Raw genomic sequence first — 22006 nt, forward strand, 5'->3', positions numbered from 1 at the left:
GCTACAATATCAATATGAACTTTTTACTCTTACGCTAGTCCAGATTGCATGTATAATACTTGTGAATTGTACAGTTCCCAGCCGCTTACTGGAACACAAATCATCACGGTCTGAAATCAGAGTGTTTAAGTGAAAGAGTGAAAATGGATTTGTTATCCATCAGCTTTCATTTTGTGCTTCTCTTGAGGGACAAAATGCCTGGATGGTACTGAGCCTTTCTTTAAAGATCTCCTTGCCATCTGCCCATTACCAAGAACGTTTGGGGGGGCCATGCATAAAGATGGAGGGGCCTGGCCCTGCTGTTCCCGCCGGTGGCTACGGCCGTTCTAAGAAAGGAACATATTGTCTCTACCACACAAAATCAATTGCATCAGCCCTAAAGATATATAATTGTGAAGCTGTGAGTAGTGCCCTTTATGGGGTTGAGCTCTGGGGCATGGAAAAAAGTATGAAATCTCACAGCAGCTGAGAACAAGTTTCTTAGGAATCTGGTGTCCTTCCGCGAAGCACTCCACGCTGCCCACTTAAGCTCGATATGGGCATTAAACCATTCAATGATCTAGCGAAGCTACACACCCTCCTATTTTGGCAGAGGCATGTTACCACCCCAGAAATGGCATCTTATGCATCTGCTTTTAATGAGGTCTGTAATTTAGATACCATGAATAAAATAGGCAGGATTAAGCACATTAGAAACCTTGCATCGAGTATTGGGCTACCAGGGCATAATATTAATTGCCCACGAACTTACACTAAGAAACAAATCAAAATATTTGTTAAATTCAGTAAAATAAAGATGAAGGGTCCTTGTTGTAATGTTCATGTAGTATATTTATTCTTGAGATTAGATAGAAGGTACAGCAATCACGTAAAACGCTGACTCACTAAATGAAAACAGGGAGTCCTTTACGTTTGCTCTAGTGCCAGATGATTTAGTAGTAGTATTACTTCAGCAAAGGTTATTCCAATGCTCTGGGTTGAGACTGTCCGTTGGATCCAGACACCGGTGGGGCACCCAGACGCAGGAAAGTAATTTTAAACGTTTCTCTTCTTGTCTTTGGTTGCAATGATGACCTCTTTAAATTCACTGAAGTTCCTTTTCTTTTTAATGGGTCCTTTTTTACCTCGTCGCCAGTGTTGAATTCAATAAAATAAAGATGATGGGTCCTTGTTGTAATGTTCATGTAGTATATTTATTCTTGAGATTAGATAGAAGGTACAGCATTCAGGTAGGAATGTAACATGGTAAGAAACCCCACCGGGAGCAGATAACTTCCTGCTCAGCCTCCAGGTAACTGATAAATCCCTTGAACAGCAACAGGTAGAATCCTGGATGACATCACAGAGACATGACATAGACAAGCAGACACTAACACTAAGGAGGGACAAAGAGAGAGGAAGAGCAGGATATAACAATATTGTATTGGGATTGGGTTGAGCAGAATGTTCATAGCAATATTAAACAGGGCAGATTAACTGAAGAATTTAGAGACTTCAAGATCAGTCGCTCCTTAGAATGCTATCTTGATCTCATTAAGGTGCCGTCTGAGAGGAAGCTCTACATAGAATTTAGCTGGGGGAGAAGGAATAGCATAAGGTGTGACAGTTCTGCTTTTAAAGTGTTCTAAGTCGATACAATGTCCAACAAGTCCGAGCACCGGTGCCGTAATGTTCAGTTCTTCTCGGCTCTGCATGTAGGCATCCCAGCCGAGAGACACTTTATTATTAGCAAAGGAGAATGATTGTGTCACACCCCTGACCAAGTCATGTAGGTTTGAGCCACATATAAGATAACCTCTATACAGAAGTTACACCTTTTCATTCCAGAAAGCTATGTGTTTATTTTGTTGATTTTAATTGAGGAGAAGTTCAGCTTTTTTTTACGCCAAGGGTTAACATTGTGAATGATTTCACAAACTCAATTAATGGCTGGTGATTCAGGTTCTTTAACGGGTGAGGGGCTCTTTTTCCATTTTACAGAGAAGGGCAAAAATCATATACTTGGAAAAATTGAGGTATGAAGCATCGCCTCCTATTGAATAGGTACATTTCTGTGCTGTATAATTTCTATCATATCCAGAAGATCTGTGGTGGTTTTTCAAATGTCGGTATCATCGCTTGTGGGGGGCCTGCATTCTGTGTCCCTGATGTTTAGGAGCAAGATACTTTTTTCAATGTATGCTATTAACATTTATACAGTAGGCCTGTGAGAAGCAGAATAGTTAAGTTTAGCAGCGATCCTATGAAGCTCCCAGACTGCTTGACAAAACGTTTTATTAGTTTTAATAGTTATCCTTTTATTGCTCCGGTTTTTAACAATTCACTTTTCTTTTTAAGTACTCGGATTTGCTGAGGACTCAAAGGGACATTTCAGAGATTGTAGCTACTAAATTATCAGATTGCAGCAACTAAATTATCAGGCGTGTGGCACAGAAGAGCTTTCCTTTGTTTTGGGGGTGATGATGAGACCAGCAGAATTAAAAGTGTTAGATTTTGCACAACCCTGCTGGACACTGTCATGGATCATACATAGAATAAAATGTATGAAATAATTCCAAATATATTAATAACTAATTATCTTCCCACCCTATCTCACAACAAACCCAACATCCCTCTAGAACACAATACATTTTTATGAAAATTAAATAAAAAAAATCTAAATCTCTGTAAAGCTATATTTTAAATTAATAACATGTATTAAACGAAGAAACACATATCACTAAAATATCAACTAAAACACATTAATATCATTAAAAAACAAAATTGTCAACTGCTATATTATTGAAAAAGATATTACAATCATCAATATTATGACAGTCATGTCAGAGATTAGTGTACATCAAGATATTTGTGTGTGGGGAGGAGCCAAGATGGCGACCGGAGCAGACGCTTGAACTCCCGGCTCCGTCGGCCCTTGGCTCCGCAACAACATCCTGTCTGCTATCCTTCTCGTTCCTGGCGGCGAAACGTGTGCGAAGGCGAGCTGATCACTCCGGTACTTTCCCGAGATCCCAGCTTGCCCGGATGCCGGAGATATCCGTGCTGGTGCTCCCCGCCCTGGACCCTCGCTTCATTGCCGCTCGTCGCCGGCCCCCGGAGGCTCCGCAGTGACCGGACCCGCTAGCGCCATCTCAGGCCGCGCGGTCCCGACCGCCCTGCATACCGAGGACTGCCGTCAGCCGTGCCTGGAATGTGAGGGCTGGAAAACTGCTGCACCCTGCGCCTGGAATATGAGGGCTGTGAGGTAAGCCCCGGAGGAACGGGTCTCCTGCTCCGATCTGTGGAGCGCGCTGTGGAAGCTCAGCGATCCGGCTCGCCGTAGGCTGCCGGCTCTTTCTTCTGCTACTTAACCCGCTGCACAGTAACCTTAAAGGACGGGTGCTCGACTTTCCGTGATCCTTGTGGCGGCGCAGACCTGAAGGGAGCTTGTTTTTTGCCACAACCCCCCCCCCTGGCCATTATACCGTCCTGCGGTAATCATGACCTCATCTGCTTGCCCGCGGCTGGGGGGAGATAGCCCGGTCCTGCCCGCTGACTGCTTCGCCCTCCCTACATCAGGCACCAGCCCCACAGTGCCGGCTCGGATCGTTGTCAATGCGGGGATGCAGCCTCCACCATCCTGTGGCTCCGTTCTGGCCGCCCTACGGGACTTTCACTCGCAAATGCGTAATGGTCTCCAGGCGCTGAGTGAGCAGTTCGACTCCATATTATCTGTTGCGGGTCGTGAGCGCAACATTTGTTACCAGCAAGGTGTGGATCTGCCTTTGCCTTCATGCGGGGATACAGTGGTTACATGTGGACATGCTACATTGGTGCCTGCTGCTGACTTTCCCGGCGCCTATGGTCAGCTACTCTCCTACTCTGCTGCCGATACTTTGTTTCCCCATCCCTCTAAGCTTGTTTCATTGTTGCCTGCACCACCGCGCTTGCAGTTGTATCCGGCTGCGCGGCTCCTGACACCCTCGAGGGCTCATTTACTGTGGCCTTCGTCTTCTTTCCTGTGGAACTCGTGTGCTCCAGATGCCCTGTTGGGACTAGGTGCAGTGGACAAAGGGACCTCTACAGATGGTCGGCGGCCATTTTATGCTCCTGACTCACCCTCTACTTCTGAGCGGCCATATTGTCTTTGTATGCACGGGATGCGGGGTCTTCCTATGGGAGCTGGCTTTGTCTTACACCTGCGCTCAGGCCAGGGTTAGGCTGATTCATAATGCTATTGCTTCACGGGTTGGCGGGACTGGGATTGGAACTGCTTTGTATATGCTGTGAGCACGCATCGCGACATGACTTCTTCCATCTATGTTAATGTTGCAATTTACTGTAGCACTGCTGCTTTCGGAGTAGAAGGTTTTCAGTGTGTGGGAGCTGTAAGTGGCCGGGGGTCCCGGGCACTCTGATGTTAAGTAGGCTCCTCCCCACCTTATTCGTTTTTGGGAGTTCAGATTAGAATAGTTTATTCTTTTCTCACCCCCTATATCATAGGTGTTAACGTTTTTCTTTCTTCCTCTTCATTCTTCTCTTATTCTCCTTTCTTGTCTATATTTCGGGTTTTAATGGGCGACAGGCACTATGCTGGGGGGGGGGGGGTAGGCCGTAGCCTCCGCATTGGTGTAGGGGGGGGGGGGGGGGGTAATTTAGTATTTCTTATTAGTTCTATGGGCCTTAATTTCTCTCTTATGTTTTCTGAGCTTTCTACTTATGTTCGATTCTGGGTCCGGGTTTGGGGCTGGCTGAGTGGGGGCGGCGCTGAAGGGGTGCGTAATTGCTGGTGTGAATGTCTTGCTGTTGATTTTCAGAGTCAAAAAATACTTTATTCGATTAGTTAAAATCATAAAAGTATACTACAAACACATATAGAGACATATAAAGGTGGGGATGGCATACATTTCATTCATTTTTCAACCAATACAGTACAGGGATGTAGTATACATTTAAAACGATGTTTTAAAAAAAAACGTTAAAAAGAACATTTATGCAGGAAAAATCAGGGTCAGGTGTTACTTTTAGCTTTGTAGGATAGATCAAAACCCTTGATTAAGACATCACATTAAGGTTCTATAAGTAGTTCATTGGCAAATTCGGTATACTTAAAAAACTATATGGTGCAAATTTATTATGCGAATCAAAGGAAATAGGTTGTATGGTATACTACATCTTTATATTTACATGATTCATTCAGATGTTAAGATGTTCAATGATCTGAGTCGTTTAGCTCTCATAGCTGCTACCAAAAAACTTGCAACCCCGAACATTACAACAGGGGTCTCCATGGTTTGTAAAAACAACAATGCGGGTTTCACTTGCATAAATCCCCTGTTTCTCATTAGTGGTAATATATATTTTTTTCTCCCCTCCGCAAAAAAGGGACAAAAGAATATAAAATGGGTCTGGTCTTGGTCAGAGAAGGAGTCGCATTTACATGGGGCATGCTCCCCTGGCTTGTTCCATTTCGGGTAATCACCCAGAAGGAGGTGCATCTGGTTGAAACTGAATTTTGTGAGAAGCCACCGGTGATAAGGCCTATTCACTACTCTCAAATAAGGCTGGATGGACATGGTTGATACAACAATATAGTGAGCCCTAACAGTGGTTTTCTCTATTTCTTGGGCTTCACGCAGCATGTTCCTAGACTCTAAAAATTGTGTTTTAATCCATGTAACATCCTCTTTACATAGCCTCTCGGGATTACTATACAAGTCAGCACGGCCCAGGAGAGTAGCAACAGACTTAATATAGCTCAGCCATTTTATATCTTTAGCTCTGTCTCTCCCCATGCAGTCAGTAATAATTTGACGATTTAACGTCAGGTTCGGGTTCAGCCACATTTTCACCCAAAGAAGTAGTGGGGCCAGGTTAAGAGTATCCTCAATGTATCCTTGCCCTAATTCTGTCAGGACAGAAAAAATGGGTGTAGACTGTGGTAAGCCTAATAGTGAACGCATGGACCTATTCTCCTCCTTCTGTATCAGGGCCAAGTCCCTGAATCCCCAGATCCCAGCCCCGTATCTAGCCAGAGCCAGGGTTTTGGCTCTATACAGGTTGAGGATGGCTTCCGTTGGTTTACCCCCCAGTCTTTTAGCGAAACTCTGTATCGCTCCAAATGACCGCCGTATAGCCATTGCTTTATTTACAACCTGTGGGGTCCAGGTGCCCACGTCATCAAAAATGACTCCAAGGTATGTAAATGTTTTAACTTTGGATAAAATCACTCCATTGCATCGTAGGGTTTTTGTGGTGTTCTTTCCTTTCCCTATGGACATAACGTGCGACTTTTCCATATTTACAACCAGGTCTAATTTTTGCATAAAAGCTCCAAACGAGTCAAGGAGCAGCTGTAGACCATTAGGGGTTCTGGCAATGAGGACCGTGTCATCTGCATACATCAGTACGGGCAACGGTGACCTTCCCATATTGGGTATATCTGGGGTAGCGGTTTTTAGAACGGAGTACAGGGAGTTAATATACAAAGAAAATAACATGGGGGCCAAAATGCACCCCTGTCTCACCCCTCTTACTGATCTAAACCCAGTAGTGCACTTGCCACCTGTAGTCATCCGAACTGATGCAGTCAGGTCGCTGTGCAGAAAAGCTAAAAAATTTATCAAAGCAGGGTCCAGACCCAGCTCCGAGAGAATCGTCCACAGCTTCGACCTATTTACTAGGTCGAACGCTGTGGACAGATCCATAAAAGCTAGGTGGATTGACCCGCTGGAAGCGACGGTATATTTACAAACAGTCATGTATAAATTAAGACACTGCTCCTCAGTACCCCTCCCTGTTCTGAATCCATATTGCGTGTTACATAAAATTGCATTTTCCTTTTCCCACAAGTTAATTTTATTTAAAATGACTTTACCAAGAATCTTAAATGAAGAATCAAGTAGCGATATTGGTCTATAACACCTGGGGTCACCCCTTTGCCCCTTCTTAAAAATTGGAATGATAACCGAATGTGACCAAGTGGTCCGGGTGTCGGACAAATTCATACATGCTAAATTAAAAACATTCGCAAGTACTATAGACCATATGTAGGGATGTGCTTTATACATATCAGCGGGGACCCCATCCGGGCCTGGGGCTTTCCCGCCGGCAGTATTTTCAATTGCATTTAATACTTCTTTTACCGTTACCCTTAATGGAATGTCTGTAGGTAAAGGATCTATGGGAGTGAAAGGGGTAGTAAGGGTCTTACTTCCATAGATGTTTTCAAAGTGATCTAGCCATTGCTTCTCGGTGATATTAGCCTCTAATATCTCATTCTCTTTGCCACTAAACAAAGGAGAGTTCACTATAGACCAAAATTTTGCACTATCCCTTAAAGTAAGATTGTCATAAAGTGCTTCCCAGGCCTTGTGTTTTATCTCTCTTTTACGAGCCTCGATCATACTCCTATATTCTTTCCTTAATTGGGACACTTCAATTATATTACGAGGCTTACGTTTTAGGGCTTCTAGGAGTTTTTTATGCGCCTTTGCGCAGTCGGCATTAAACCATCCCTGTGCCTTTCGTGGCTTATCAGCGGATTTGATTGTAAGGGCCTCTGCAACATTTTTACATATAGTTCCAAAAGCTTTTGTGACATTTCCACCTGTGGACAGGGGGTCCCTGCATATATTTAGTTCAGCACTTAATTTATCACTCAAATTAGTAAAAAATTCCTCAACATTAATCTTAGACCATTTAACTCGTCTACCTTGGTCGTGGGCCCGGATTACAGTAGGGTAGGTTAGGTTAACTGTTGGTCATAATTTATTATGGTAGGATTTATATTAGTCAGTTCCATAACGACCGGATTATGGTCGCTAAATGCTGTTATAATGGCATTGTATGAGATGACATTTACGAGAATACTAGGTGACCCAAAGATATAATCAATGATAGTGTTACTACCTCTCGCACTATAGGTCACCACTCTGTCTTTCGGGTTCACAAAAGCGGGTTCAGACATATCCATATCTATCAGCAGTTCTTCTAAAGCGCCCCCCTTTGCAGAATGTTCAAAGTGCGGATGAGTCAAATAGTCATCATCTTGGGAACTACCGTTATAACAGTTGAGTTGACAGAGATGTGTGTTAAAATCACCAAAAACAATATAGTAAACCAAAGTAGATTGACTCTTCTTATAATTATTTAAAAAATCAGTCAACATTAGGATATTTTCACTTCCTTGTAACCCTTCTGTTGAATTATAAAAATTTACATATAACAGTTTTCCCCCATATTCATCGAGGCCTCCAGAATTAGACAGTTAGGGGAGTTGATATCTATAGTTTTCATCGCTGTTGATTTGCACCGCCTCACTGCCTGGGATTTTGATTTCCACTGTTGTTTTCAGAAATGTTGCCGCTCTCCCGTGTTGTGAAGATACTGTGCGGACTCGAATCTCCTTGGTTCTTATTCTTCACTGCCTTTTTTCCTGATAAAACTACATAAAAAACTTTAAAATTAACCTTCATTTCTCCTCTCCCCCGGTGTCATGGCTCTTCCCAGTGTAACACTCATAAACTGTTGCTATTTCGTCTATTGATGCTAGGGGACCGAAATGTTTGTACCAGTGCTTAAAAGTATCGTGGCCGGCCTGATGGTTGTAAGCCCGTATTTGTTCTTTTTTACATGCACAAATAAAGGTTTTCAAAAATTTAAAAAAGATATTTGTGTGTCACGATATTTAATTTCTGATCTTTTGTCCTCAGATATTTTTTAACTCCCATATTTTGTCCAAACTCTCAAACTCTAGGCCAGGCCCTAAGTTAACCATGCACGGTTGTATGAAGGAACAACGAGTTCTTCAACCCCACATACAGAAACAATGCGGTCTGAATAATGACTGCGTCTTAACTATGCATCATTTTACCACGCATGCCTTTACCACAAATTTTCGTGGTTAAGGCATGCATGGTAAAGGGATATGCATAGCTAAGTTTGCCACCACATTGCCCAAAGGTACAAATTCCCCCAACTCCCCTCCTGCCATGAAGTGCAAATACCCCTACCCCCCTCCAAACCCCCACCCTGTGTCCTCCAACTGCCCTAATGCCTAAAACCCAGTCCTAAATACTACCCCGGCCTCCCTTAAGCCCTAAAAATTTACCCAACCTGACCCTAAGCCCTAAAAACGACCATGCCCCCCCTAATCCCAAAACTACCCCATCCCCCTCCCTGAGCCCTAAAAACTACCCATGAAAACTACAGCAAACCCCCACCCCTAAAAACTACAGTCAACCTCCCACCCCTGAAAACTACTCCGAACTCTTCTCTATCCCTGAAAACTACCCCAAATCCCCACTACACCTGAAAACTATCCCAAACCTCCCCACCCCTGAAAATTACCCGAACACCCCACCCCTGAAAACTACCCTCCACCCCCTCCACACCTGAAACTACCCCGAAACCCCACCCCTGAAAATGACCCCGAACTACCACCACCCCTTAAAACTACCCCGAACCCCCACCATCCCTTTCCAGCCCTGTATTACTACAGCTATAACACTCCACTGAATGTACAACAAACATTCATATTGGCAGAAATGCGTCATGTCCACCATCTTTTATGTGTACATCTATGGATGAATATAGGGTCAGTGTAACCCTGTACCTTCCATGTTAGCCATATTGCAGGACTTTACAGACATAATGACACATTTGCGTGTAAGACCCGGGTGACAGCAGCACTACAACACGGAAAGCCAAATCAGTAGCTTTTCCATGACAACTACCAATTAATCACAATGGATGTAATTGGTCTCTACACCAACACAGACAATAATTTGGGAAAGAAAGCGATCACTTATTTTTTTAAAGAAAGAAATATGTACTACTGTAACCACAACAATATGCTAATGGAATTGATCACATTATGCCTGACCCAAAATTGTTTCATTTTTGGAAATGATTATTTTCAGCAGTGCAATGGCGAAGCAATGGGATATGCTTTTACCCCCAGCTACGCCTGCTTGTTAATGGGTTGGTGGGAAAGGGAAATAGCGTGGAATCCAACTCACAAAAGATCAGTGCAAAAAATAATAAAATGGACACCGTTCATTGATGATTTATTAATCATTTGGAATGGTAGTGTGTAAAAGTTACATGAATATTTTGAATTCCTTAATGCAAGTGAAGCAAATCTAAAATTTACCTACAATATTAGCAATGAACAAGTCATCTTCCTTGACACTGAAATATATGTGAAAAACAACAAAATTGAAACCACCCTACATCGAAAAAGTACAGCCACCAACTCAACTCTTGAAGCGACAAGTTTTCATCTACCAGCCCTGATCTCCAGCATCCCATATGGGGAGTTTCTTCGCTTGAGGCGAATCTGTAGCGAAGAAGAAGAATAGTTACATCACAGTGCGAACACAAAAAATAGATTCTCAAAAAGGAAATACAACTGTAAAATGATAGGAAAATGTTGGTCAAGAGCTAACGAGAAATCCAGAACTGAATGTCTAATGCTCAAAACATCAAATGATGATTTACACACAGAAGAACTAATTTGCTTAATTCTGGACTACACCCAGGAGTCTAAACAAAACAAAACGCTATAGCAAAACATGTGGAGTCACATCACAAAGGGGACTGGAAATGTCTAAAGTTTTGTGGGATAGAAACTGATCCCCAAAGTGATCGAGGTGGCAACAGGGAACGGATTTTACGACAGAAAGAATCCCGGCACGACACGGGGACAAGATGGCGGACGCAGAATCATCTGAGTGAGCAGCACGGCTCACTTCTACTACTACAAAAACAGCCACTTAATTGAATCTGAACCGCGTAACTTCAATGAAATAAGAAGCGGGGAGAGAACTTGCTCTGTATAACTTACTGGAATGAGACAGGTATGAGGTTTGATCTTTGGAGGAGCTATCGAAGGACGCTTCGTTTGGCGTGGTTGCGGCCGAGTCTATCTTCACCCTTACTGCACACACCTGACGTGAATCAACTGGTTTTGCAGACGGATTGTCGAGGGCAATGGGAGCAGTCAGAGCGGCGAATGAGGATTGAACAGCAGGAGACATCCAAATGCAACTCTACAACTTGGGATAAACGGCTCCCCTATCAACTATGCCGGAGACGGAGGGGAAACTGCTCGACTGCAATGGCTCCAAAAAACCCGACTTCTGGAATGGCTGATAATGTGAATACTGTGAATACTCAGATAGATGATGTAGAGATCACCCCTTCAGACCCCCTTACAGCTCCTGCTATAGCTAGCTCTTCGTCTTCAGACAATACAATCCTGGTGAACTCTGGGACATGTAGGCTTGGTGCTATCCCTAAGATTCCTGAGATGTTTACCAAAAATACTCCTGTTCCTGATAAAATACTTCTATCAGCATCTAAAAACATAAATAACCAAAAGAGTACGCAGGATAAACAGCTGCAGATAGCCACAAGCTCTAATAATGGATTAACTACTGCACCAGTAAATCCAATAGCTGATATAAATCCAGTCTCTAATAAAATATATGGGGTGCCAGAATCGTCAGTCTCACTGATTTCTGTGGAAGACACAGAGTCTATTGACTCCGCTGGAAATTTCTATTCAATGACAGACCTATCTCAAGCCTTAGACTCTGATAGTGTAGATGGAGAGAGAGACTTGAGCGACACTGAAAAATCCCTATCTGACTCTGGGCAAGATTTAAGGAACTTTGTTGTTAATGAAGAGGAATCTGAGGCCGAAGACTCATCAAGTAGACCAGAGTGGGGGGCCGAGGAAAATTCAGTTCTCACTATGCAAGGTGGTAATGGTCACCCCTCTCCATCTACATCTACATTTAAATCACCTGGAACATCAAAAGCAGTCTCAGAGGGATCAGAGACACCTGAAATTACTCTAGATGTTCTATATCAGGTTATGCTCCATCACAGAGAAGAAACAAGAACAGAGAATCTTCGCACACAGGGAGCAGTGCGAAAAGTACAAAATAATTTAAGGAAAGTGGTCAAGGCATCTAACCAAACCATCGCTAGAGTAACAGAGACAGAAAGCAGGATTTCAGTAATCGAAGACTCCATGGCCGAGCAAAAGACTCAAATATTTGCAATGGAAGGATTAAAGGAAGAGATTAATTGGAAGCTTGTGGATTTGGAAAATAGGTCACGACGGAACAATCTCCGAATTTTAGGCATACCAGAAGGGAATGAGGGGACGAATGTTCGACAATTTGTGACGGAATTATTTACAGAGGGCTTTCCAGAACTAAGTCAGTGGAAATGGGAAACCGAACTTCAGAGGGCCCATAGATTCCCATTCTAAAGAAATGTTTGACAATCATAAACCGTGAGCAATTCTGATTTCTCTAAATAATGTTTTGGCTAGGGAGGCCCTTTATGATTTAGCTAGGCCTAACAGGAAGTGCAAGGGAAAAGGCTTGGAATTTGTTGTACGCCCAGATTACTGCCATGCCACTGTTCAACTGCATTGGCAGTTTCGCCAGTTTATACCTCTATTTCAAGCTAAGGGCGCCCAAGCCTTCCTCCTGAATCCTGCTAAACTCAAAATAATCTATAAAGAGCGCTCCTACTTTCTAACTTCTGAGGGGGCAGCCAAAGAGCTACTAGCTTCTTTCTGATATGATTGCTGCCTAGGAGATTATTGAAGCGGTTCAAGGGGTTCTAATTTGTCTATTGTTCTTTTTTTCTTGAGCATGGATACTTTTGCTCTCTTATTATTAGACTAACCAGTGTCTTCACTTTGTTTGATGAGTTATAATCATCTTCTTTAATAATGTACTGGTCTGTATATAATGAACAATAGCCGTAGACGTGAGCCACGAGACGCGAGCCACTCATCGTTTCTCATGTCACCAACTTTAGGGACTAGAAGTCCCTTTGTCCCGTTTGGATGGGGTTGAAGGGGGGTGGCTTGGCTCTGGCTGAGCCTGGGGTGGTTTGGGGGGGGGGGGGAAGGGAGGGTGCAAACAAAATCAGAAAATGTAGTAATTTGTTTATTTTGTTTATTTTTTTTCAGACTTCTTATTAAACAAAATATTTTGATGCATAGCAACCAACTGTCTAACATTAGAGATTTATATATTTTTGGGAATGGCTACTTGTATGAAGATAAATGTATTGAAGGGTGTGCATGTTATGAAGGTTTTCGATTAATAACCAATTAAGATGGAGAAATTACGAATATGCTCCTGGAATATTTGTGGTTTAAATAACAACAAAAAAAGGGGGATTGCTGCGCAAATTATCCAGACTATGAAGATTGATATCCTTTGTATCCAAGAATCACATATTACGTGGAATGATAGACAGATGTATAAGGATCTGGGAATGAATTTATTGGCATGTACACATCAAGGGACAACTACAAAAGGGGTGGCAATTCTAATAAGGAAAAACGCAGTAAGGCGGACCAATATGGCAGATGGGTAATTACCGAGATTAGTATTAATAATACATTATGGACTATTTGCTCAATATATGCTCCAAATGTAGATGATCCAGGCATACTGAATTTTTTTAATTTAGAATTAGCCGATTGGTCACCCTCCTTAATACTATGTGGAGATCTAAACCTTCATATAGAAACTGATGTGAATATATGTGGTAATGTATCTTATCAGGGTGTTAAAAAAATCATATAAAGCAATTCGCTCTATGTTATTGGATTATGGCTTATTCGATGTAGCTTATGAAAAAAATGCTTTAGCACCAGGGTTTACATTCTTCTCTTCTCCACATAAAAAATGTGTGCGTTTAGATTATTTTTTTATTAAATCTGCACTACTTAATGATACTACATTTGAGATATATCCACGTATAATTTCTGACCACAATCCAATAATGATTGAAGTTAAAACTGATACGCTTTCCACATTCCAATTTAGAACCTGGACATTCGATTGGAAATTGTTAGCAGATTCTGAATATTTAGAATATATGGTAAAATGAATAAAATAGTTTTTTTAAATTAATAGGGGAACGGCATCCGTTCAGAATGTCTGGGACGCTTTTAAAGCAGGGATACGTGGAGAATCATTAACCTATGTTATTAAGAAACAAAAAATCATTCGGCAAAAAACAGATGTAAATTATAAGAATGTTTTGGATTGGGAGAAGCAGTTAGCAACAGCAATTGCTCTCTCACAGGAGAAAAGGGATATCGAAACTAACTTAGCTATCTATAAGGAACGGCTATATGAAACATTTGCGTATAAACTAGCGGAACAGATGGCAACTTTTCGCTCTCAGATATATGAAATGGGTGAGAACTCCGGAAGGATACTGGCCAAAACCAGACAGAAAGAGGTTTTTAACACCATAAACTCATTACAGGATGAAACAGGACAGATACATAACAAACCTGAGTCAATTTTAGAAGTTTTCCGTCAGTTTTATCTTAAACTTTATCAATATGACACCGTACCTTACTCGTCAGACCTTTTTATGAATTTTGGGAGGACAAACCACTCATCTTGTCTCTCTAATGCTCAAATGCTGGCTATGGAATCAGAAATTACATGGGAGGAAATTGAAAAAGCTCTATTGTCACTAGCTATAGGGAAGGCTATGGGACTCGACGGCATTCTGCTGGAATTCTACAAGATATTCAGGAATGTTATAAAACAAGATATTCTGACCACTTTTCTTGAGAGGGGTACCACCATCCTCTTGGGGCCAATCTATAATTATGACATTCCTCAAAAAGGACAAAGATCCTCTAAACCCTGCATCTTATAGGCCAATTTCATTAATAAATGCCGATAGCAAGGTATATTCAAAATTTTTAGCCTCTCGACTATCACAAATCATATCCACAATTGTATCTCAATGGCAGCATGGATTTATTCTGAATAGAGACACATCAGATCATATTCAGAGAATCATTGCTCTGATGGATTGGGCAGAAGGCACCAGCACACCAATCGGGATCACCCTATTGGATGCCGAAAAGGCATTCGATAGGGTGGCCTGGCCCTATCTTTGGGATTTACTTTATATGAAGGGATTCGGTCCAGGTACAATAACAGCCCTGAAGGATCTTTACCAAAATCGGACATCTTGTGTTAAACTGTGGGCTATTAAATCCGCTTTATTCCCTATCCAACGAGGAACCCGTCAAGGGTGCCCGTCCTCTCCACTTCTCTTCGCCATATATATTGATATTTTTCTCAATAAATTAAATCAGGATGAGGATATAATTCCAGTAGAGGTTGCAGGTGTAAGTTACAGGGCCTTGGCATATGCAGATGATGTGGTGGTTGTTACTAAAGATATTGATAAAGCTTTTAATAAGATCGAGGAATTGGCAGCAACCTTTGGGTCCTTTTCTGGATACAAATTAAACTTATCCAAAACACAAATACTTTTTGTTGGCCAAAACCCCCCGCCCCGAATTAACATAGTTTCTGAAGCGACATATCTGGGAATTAGGTTAACTACCCCAATTTCTAACATCCCCAAACTTAATTATATTCCAATCTTGAAAAAGGCTAACTCCACTCTTGAACGAATTGTTCATTTACATTTATCATTACATGGGAGGAACAATGTTTTAAAAATGCTGCTAATCCTGCCCAAATTTTTATATCTATTTAGAACAGTGCTGCTTGAATTCCCGTTAGATTTTTTTAAACAAATAGAAAAGATGACAGGGAGATTTTTATAGGGCTATAAGGGCAATCGGAGAGCTTACAAAAAAATGATCCTACCAAAGTCTAGAGGATGGTGGGCCATCCCACATCTTTTGTTTTATTATTTGGCAGCTGTACTACAATTTATATCCCCCTTAATTGTAGGCAATAAAGCCCCAACTTCATCAGCACACACCCCATCGATTTATGAATTTGTATTAGGTACTGAAGCCCGAGGTCATTTCCTAAAAATAGTAGAACCGAGCTACTACAAAAAAACAAAATTTAAGATTGTAACTGCAGTATATAGAACATGGAAAATTATTAGGAGACTTGCTGGGATTCCCAAATTGTTGAGATGTACTCCTTTAACTTCACCACATTGCTTCCCCCCTATATTCAGAGACCCTAGTATGAACAGTTGGAAGAATAATGGTATTACCTATTTGGGGGATCTATGGATAGATAATCACACAATCACATTTTCTGAACTTCAATCCAAATTTAGGTTTAAAGCATTTTATTGCAGCATTGAGAGAAAAAGGAAACAATACAAACAAAGAACCACAGGTGCCCCGCGTTAGCTAATGCAAACAGTTCGTTACATATGTGCAGCCCGCTCATACAGTGTGTTGGGCACATCCTGCTCCAGGTCTTCAGGGCAAATGCACCTGCGGGTGGGGCAAACGAAAAAGAAAAACAACACCCTCCCAACCAACTACCCTCCTCCCATCCCCCCCGAGTCCCTCCCCCCACCCCCTGTACTGTGCTAACGATCTGTCCCCCTCCCCCCCGCAGCAGCGTGGCCGACCATCTCTCCTCCCAATTATCATATCAGGCAGTTCAGGTGGACGGGGCCGACCGGGACGTCAGCCGCAGCAATCTGAGGTATCTAGGACAAGTAATTTCCCGGAACTCAGACTGTAACAACGTATGGAATGGCAACCACAGCTCTTCGAATGTGTCTACATCCCCCGCCACCACCAGGGACATCTTCTCCATGCCTAGGACATGCCACAATCTATGTAGCCAACCAACAACAGTAGGGAGCTTGGTAGTGTGCCAGTGAATGAGTATGTTCTGAATCGCCGAGCCCAAGGCAATCGCTATCTGCCTACCCTTCTTAGATTTTAGGGGGTACATCAAGCTGTTCGGCAAACCCAGCAGAACATAGGCAGGGAAGCGGAGTAATTCAATCTCAAAGCATCGGTCTATCTCATTCAACACTTCATCCCAGTAGGGATTCAGTAGGGGGCATTCCCATAGTATATGAGTGAGTGTGCCAGTCTGTCCACAGTCTCGCCAACAGGTCCGGGGAATGGTGTGGTTCATTTCATGGAGTTTCTCGGGGGGTACCATACCAGTAAGTGGATATTTTGGTGAATGTTTCTGTGAGTCCAGTGTGATAAGCAGAGTGTCGTGCTCGGTAGGAAATGTGGTCCGAATCAGTGTGGCTCAGTGATCTTCCTAACTCCCGTTCCCAGCGTTCCCGTCCGGGGTTGTAGATGTGAAAGGGGGGGGCTGCAAGAACTTGTAGAGATCCGAGATAAGCTTGGCGTCTGAGGAGCGTGTAACTAGCCATCTTTCATAAGGCGTGAGCTTCCGGTCCGCCGAGGTGCGCACCTGCGGCTGGAGCGCCCAGTGACGAGCCTGCATGTATCGCATGCGCTCTGTCTCGGGCAGGGCGAAGTCCCGCCGAAAGTCCTGGAAGGAAACAATACCCTCCGGGCCGTACAAATGGAATAGGGCAGAACACCGGGCCGCTCGCCAGAGTTCGAAGGCTTCAGGTTCCAAACCAGGGCTAAAGTCCGGGTTCCCGATCAGTGGCGTGAACGGGGAAGGAAAGGTGGTAAGTTCATATTTGGAAGACACGGAATCCCAAATTTGGAGCGGAACCCTCGTGACGAAAGACGCATAAAGGTTGGGAGGACGATGGACTCTGCGTAGGAAGGGTACTTCCTGCAGTGTCCTGCCCGCCACCGCTTGATCCTGAAACAACCAGTGTTTATCAGATTCCCATCGACTCCACTCTACCAGGTAACGTAGTTGTGCGGCCTGGAAATATTTGTGAAGGTCCGGTATGCCCAGTCCTCCGGACTCAGGCGCCAGCGTGGATAAGGCACGTTTGAGCCTGGGTTTACGGCCTTGTCATACAAAGTGTGCGATATCAGACTGGGTCTGTCTGAGCCATCCAGTAGGGGGTTGCAACGGTAGGGCCCGAAAGAGATACAGGACCTGCGGTAGAAGGGTCATTTTCACCGCAGCTATTCTGCCCAATAACGACAGCGTGCCTTTGTCCCAGCCGGCCAGTTCCTCCTTAATTTTCCTGCTTAAGGCCGTGTAATTGGCTGTGACCATGGCAGGAAGAGAGGGCGCTAAAAGAATTCCCAGGTAGGGTACTTGGTCCTTAGACCAGCTTAGAGGGAAAAGCCTCTGTAAGTCAGCTCTAGTGGTGTCAGACAGCGAGATGTCGGGGCTGCCGATTTCCCAAAGTTCACCTTAAAACCTGCCACAGCCGTAAAGGTTTCCAGCTCATCAATACAAGCAGGCAGCGACCTCCTAGGATCATCTAGTGTCAAGATCACGTCGTCCGCGTAGAGACTAAGGGTGTGGATAAACTCCCCCATGCGGACGCCCGTCACATCAGGGTTCTGGCGAACCCTCTGAGCAAATGGCTCTATGTAAAGGGCAAAGAGTAGTGGTGATAACGGGCACCCTTGCCTGGTGCCCCTCTCGATCGCGAATTTCTGGGAGCTGCAACCGTTCACTCTCACTACTGCGGATGGGAATCTATAGCAGTTGAAGATCAGGTGTCTAAACTTCTCCCCTATGCCCAGTTTACACAACACTTTCTCTAGGTAGGGCCAGTGCACTCTATCGAACGCCTTCTCGGCGTCTATAGAGAGGAGCATACGTTCCCCCGGGAGCCGCGATTACTATAAATATCTGCAGTTATATAGCTTTCTAAACTCAATATCGTCTCATGACCGACAAGGCCTCCAAAAGATTTTATTGATTGACAGCCTTTATTCTAAAAGAAAAATAGGCTACTTTTATAATTTACTCATGACTCTCCTCCCAGATGATTTATCTGTGATTCAACAGAAATGGTCCATGAAATTGGGAGTAAATGATGTTTTGTTTGAAGAATCAATTGAGCTAGCTAACTCTATCTTATTTACTGGGCGATCACGCACACAGCATTATATGGTATTATTTGATCTTTATTATACACCAGCTAAGGTTATGAAATAGGGAGCTACTGCTGGTATACGCTGTAACCATTGTACTCTGATAGGAGCAGATGCAATACATATGTTCTCTTGCTGCTCTAAGCTCACTGTTTTACTCTCAGAAATTCAGAAAATTATTCAGATTATATTAGGATCTACAGTAAATCTAACCCCAGAATTGATTTTATTTGGACTATCATCAGACTCTCTAAAAAATGAACAACGGTCTCTGATTTTTATTATGATGTCTGAACATCGTGCATGTATCACCCAAGAATGGATTAGCCCTGAACCACCTTCTTTTTTCATAAGGAGGACTCGTTTGTTAGCTAAATTTAATTTTGAACTTGCTATTTATGCAACAAAAGGACGGAAAAAAACCAATTGGGGATGAAAATGTGGGCGCCGATTCAACAATGGAATCAAGGGGAAACGAATCGATAATACATGATATGTTATATCTGTTAAATTTAATTTTATTATCTCTAATGTAGGACGTTTCTTTTGCTTTACTTTTTGAATGCTATGCTTTATAATGTAAATTTTTTAAATCTTACAGCTAAAAAAGATTTTTGTTAATCTGACTTGTTTGCAATAAAAAAAAGTAAAAAATAAAAATAAAAAAAAAGAATCCCAGCACATACTCAGTTTTAGAAGTCTGGCACCGCATGGATTGAATTTATCAGAGGAATTGTACATACATCCATGGATTGGTGTCAGTACAACGCTATGTTTTACAACGCGTTCCGTTACAACGCGATTTTTACATCGCAAATACCATTACAATGCATGCCATTACAACGCATGGCATTACATAGCAGATGGTATTACAACGCATACCATTACATCGTAAGTATTGGTAAGTATATCTTTTTTTTAAAAAAAATGTAATAAAGTTAATTAAATTAATTTAAAATAATAAAAATAATATAACATTTTTAATTTAATTATAGTAATTTAAAATAATATAATTAATGATATATAAAAAAATTATAAATAGAAAATAATATAATGTAATTAATTACAATAAATATAATTATAATTTAATTAAGTTATAAATAATACATAATATAATTATAATTAATAAAATTAAAATAATTTAATTAATTAAACATTTTTAAATAATATAATTTAATTATAATCGTTTATTAATACAATTAAATTAATAATATATTAATTTAATATATTTAAAATAATATAATTAATGATATATAAAAAATTTATAAATAGAAAATAATATAATGCAATTAATTACAATAAATATAATTATAATTTAATTAAGTTATAAATAATACATAATATAATTATAATTAATAAAATTGAAAGAATTTAATTAATTAAACATTTTTAAATAATATAATTTAATTTTAATCGTTTATTAATACAATTAAATTAATAATTGTAAATATTGTTATTAATTTAATTAAATTAAATAAAATTAATTTAATTAATTTAATTTATATAAAGTCGAAATACCCCTGTACCCCAAAACCCAAACACTGCCCTAAAACCTAAGAACACCCCTGTACCCCAAAACCCAAACACTGCCCTAAAACCTAAAAACACCCCTGTACCCCAAAACCCAAACCCTGCCCTAAAACCTAAAAACACCCCTGTACCCCAAACCCCAAACCCTGCCCTAAAACCTAAAAACACCCCTGTACCCCAAAACCCAAACACTGCCCTAAAACCTAAAAACACCCCTGTACCCCAAAACCCAAACCCTGCCCTAAAACCTAAAAACACCCCTGTACCCCAAAACCCAAACCCTGCCCTAAAACCTAAAAACACCCCTGTACCCCAAAACCCAAACCCTACCCTAAAACCTAAAAACACCCCTGTACCCCAAAACCCAAACCCAGCCCTAAAACCTAAAAACACCCCTGTACCCCAAAACCCAAACACTGCCCTAAAACCTAAAAACACCCCTGTACCCCAAAACCCAAACCCTGCCCTAAAACCTAAAAACGCCCCTGTACCCGAAAACCCAAACCCTGCCCTAAAACCTAAAAACACCCCTGTACCCCAAAACCCAAACCCTGCCCTAAAACCTAAAAACACCCCTGTACCCCAAAACCCAAACCCTACCCTAAAACCTAAAAACACCCCTGTACCCCAAAACCCAAACCCTACCCTAAAACCTAAAAACACCCCTGTACCCCAAAACCCAAACCCTGCCCTAAAACCTAAAAACACCCCTGTACCCCAAAACCCAAACACTGCCCTAAAACCTAAAAATACCCACACACCCCAAAACATATACATCAGTACCCCAAAACATATACTCCTATACTCATACTTATTTTAAAAAATACTTAAATTAATATATTTAATTTATAATATTTAAAAACGAAATAAATATTTTTTTATAATTAATAATAATTAAATCAATAATAACATATTAAATAAAATTTTAAAAAAAATTAAATACTTACCAATACTTACGATGTAATGGTATGCGTTGTAATACCATCTGCTATGTAATGCCATGCGTTGTAATGGCATGCATTGTAATGGTATTTGCGATGTAATAGCTGCGTTGTAACAGCATTACGTTGTAAAAGATGCGTTGTAGCGGTAACACACCATTTATAACAGCATCCGTTAATCCCGGGAAATGTAAATCTCCGAAAAATGGAAGAGAAAAAAATGCTGGTCAAAAAGGGATGTGCAATATACAAGACTCAGTATTGATGCACAGTAGCTGTCAACCCACTGGAGGATAATAAAAAGTTCAAGTAACTAGTGCTCTGTGATAAGGCATAACACCATGTGTGCAAATATATTCAAGGTCGAGCAAAACCATTGGATAAGGAAAAAGATGACAGTAAGTAAATAACCCATGTAAGGATCTGACCCACTGGAGTGTAAGCTAAGCGTAACAGACACAAAAAAGTGAAAAATTGGGAAAATAAAGTGGAAACAAAAAATTGGCAGAATAAATGAAAAAGAGCACAAATTAACCACAGAGCAAATAAAAAGAACTTTTGGAAATTATATATATATATGCACGAACTCCGTTCCCCACACGCTGCCGCTTCCCCAGACGTGGGGCAAGAACAGACACGGACCACAAGATAGTTCATGCTGGATTTATTTCAGTGCTGTCGCCATAACGTTTCTGCTCACAACGAGCCTTGATCACATGACAACGTGAAGGTAGTGCTAATTCTCTTTTAA

Source organism: Lissotriton vulgaris, chromosome 2_1 (genome assembly GCF_964263255.1).
Source record: "Lissotriton vulgaris chromosome 2_1, aLisVul1.2, whole genome shotgun sequence".
In the NCBI taxonomy this organism is placed as follows: Eukaryota; Metazoa; Chordata; class Amphibia; order Caudata; family Salamandridae; genus Lissotriton; species Lissotriton vulgaris.